This window comes from Ricinus communis, chromosome 4 (genome assembly GCF_019578655.1).
Source record: "Ricinus communis isolate WT05 ecotype wild-type chromosome 4, ASM1957865v1, whole genome shotgun sequence".
NCBI lineage: Eukaryota > Viridiplantae > Streptophyta > Magnoliopsida > Malpighiales > Euphorbiaceae > Ricinus > Ricinus communis.
The window spans coordinates 6,988,871-6,991,585 of record NC_063259.1 but is presented as its reverse complement, the minus strand read 5'-3'; the positions used below and the strand labels follow the sequence as shown (position 1 = coordinate 6,991,585).

General features: G+C 37.1%; 1 non-coding gene across 1 annotated transcript; it reads left to right on the top strand.

The window, feature by feature from the left end:
- Window positions 1-395: 395 nt before the first annotated feature.
- LOC112536752 lies at window positions 396-501 on the top strand. Its single transcript, XR_003080712.1, has one exon. It is a non-coding gene; the product is annotated as a small nucleolar RNA R71 (small nucleolar RNA).
- Window positions 502-2,715: the final 2,214 nt, after the last annotated feature.

The following is a 2,715-nucleotide window of genomic DNA, read 5'->3' as shown; positions in this document are numbered from 1 at the left end:
AATCAACATGTTCATGGTCAATAGAAGAAGAAGATGAAGAAGAAGTAAACATACCTCCCGCATTACAGGTTGCATTGTAGTGCAGGCCACCATAAAACTCACAGCCAAGCTATGCTACTTGGACTGGCATTTGGAGTCGGTCGATCTTCTTGGCTAAAAGCTCCATCTGAGCTGCCAAGGATGATGTAGAATCTACCTAGTCCACTAGTCCTTGTCGTCTTGGCCTACTCCTAGAAGACTGCCATTAATATGTGTTCATGGTGATCTCCTCAATTAAATTATGGGCCTGCTCTGGCGTCTTACTATTGATGGCCCCACCTACAGCTGTATCTACCATCTGCCTCGTGGCTGAGTTCAAGCCATTGTAAAAAGTCTCCACCTGCATCCATAATGGCAAACCGTGGTGTGGACAACATCTCAGCAAATCCTTGTACCTTTCTCATGCATCATACATGCTCTCATCATCAAACTACACAAAAGAAGAAATATCATTATGCATCTTTGCAGTCTTAGCACGAGGAAAGTACTTATAAAGAAATTTCTCAACCAAAGAACTCCAAGTGGTGATAGTGTTAGCTGGCAGGGATTGTAGCCATCTCTTTGCTCTATCCCTCAAGGAAAATGGGAACAGCCTAAGCCGAATGGTATCATCGGTAATCCTATTTATCTTGAAGGTATCACAAATCTCTAAGAAATTCGTGATATGGGCATTAGAATCTTCACTAGGAAAGCCCCCAAACTGTAGACTCTGCTGCACCATCTAAATGACATTTGGCTTAATTTTGAAATTGTTTGCTGCAATAGATGGCCTCAATATACTAGTGTGCGTCCCCTCCAAGGAAGGTCTAGCAAACTCATACATCGTCTTGTTCGCTTCAGCGACGTTGTTATTGTTGTCTCCCATGTCTATGGACAGGAATCTCTATCTGCTCCTCCTCCTCATCCATGTCTAATTGCTTCCTCAGCTGCCTGAGGGATTGCTCTAGTTCGGGCAAAGGGTCTACTGGTGCAGGATTAGAACTCCTGGTCATAAACTACCTGAAATGAATAAGGCAACAATAACCCAAACAAAGAAATGAATGAATAGCTAAATAAAAAGTAGTGATAAAAACACAAAAGAAAAATGACTAAATTAAGAAATAGCAAATTTCACTTTAGTTTTTAAAGAAATTTCCCCAGCAACGGCGCTAAAGCCTTGATGCGCTGCGTATGCAACTACAACTAAGGCAGTGAACCTATCAATGTAGCCTAGCACAGCAGTAAGTATTAAGATATTGTATCCCTCGGGAAAGTGAAATCCTAGAGTTACTACTTCGTTCTTTGTGATCTAGCCTAAAATTAATGACAGATGGTTTATAGATTTACTAATGACTAAAAGCTAAGTTCTAAATGGAATGCGAGAATGAATGAGTAAATAGAACAATTAAGACAAGAAAGCAAACCCAAAGGGGACCCAGACTAGTTGGCAATCAAACAAAAGATAACAGACTATTGAGTCCGATTATGCTACCCGTGGATAGATTCTGAACTGAATTCGATTTCCCTCTCTAGACAACCGAATTCCTAAATCTAAGAACCTAAAGTTGGAATCTCTTCCTAACGATTGATTATTAAGTTAGCCTTAAGCTTTAGTCTGCCTCTATTAAGCTTTGTTAATTCTAATCCGGCAAATTAATTAGCCTTATCTCTAAGTGAAAATTAACCTGATCTTGCAATTAAATTTCCAAACTCAATTAGAATTTCTCAATTACTAAAAGAATTCTATGAATGGTAATCAACACATTCAATGTAAAGTAAACTAGATTTAATTATTAATTGCAAAAAGAATACAATAAAACTCAACCAATCTCAACAATTCAGTACAAAGCCAACATAGCAAGAAACTCCAATGGGTTCAACCAATCTAGCTAAACATGTTCATGTCTAAAGCAAATAGGAATTCAATTACAGTGAAAGAACAAAGAAATCGAAACATATACACTCTTTTCCTAGAATTGGATGAACAGCTCAAAGCCTTGATCTACACTGTAATTGATCTCCAAAATTGCTTCTTGATTCGCTCCAAAACGTTTCCTCAATCTTCAATCCAAAACCCAGATCACGAATCTGACGTTCCAAGGTGGAATACTAATAGATCATAAATAGTTTATACTGATCTAGGTGGTGAAATATCAAGGATTGAGTGGAATTCAGCCTAAAGACATATTTTAAAGTATCACTTGTCAAAATCCAAGTCTTTTGGAGGATGAGCGAAAATTTCTGCAGAAAGTCATTTTCAATAGGGCGTGACTACACCCTATAATCTGTAAGCTGCTGGAATCTGTTGAAGAAAATTTCAAATTTTAGTTAAATTCATGGTAGACCCACTTTTATGTTATTTTCTTTATTTTGGAAGTGTTGGATAAGGAAAACTAACTCCCATATTATTTAGGATTTTATTTGTTTAGATTACCCTTTATCTTATCCTTCCTTATGAGATTAAGATTACATAGGAAGTTTGTTTCTTTTTGGATAAGGATTATCTTATTAGGGTTTAGGTTTGACTTCCTACATAAGGAGGCTAGTTTTACAAAGAGAGGGATGGCTGAGAGCTTTGATATTATTATTATTTTTCTTCTTTTATTCCCTACAACTCTTGTGAATTTTAACTCCACCATGTGTGGCTAAGCTTTTAGTTTCTGATTTAAGAGTGAATAAATTTCAATTGTGATTTTA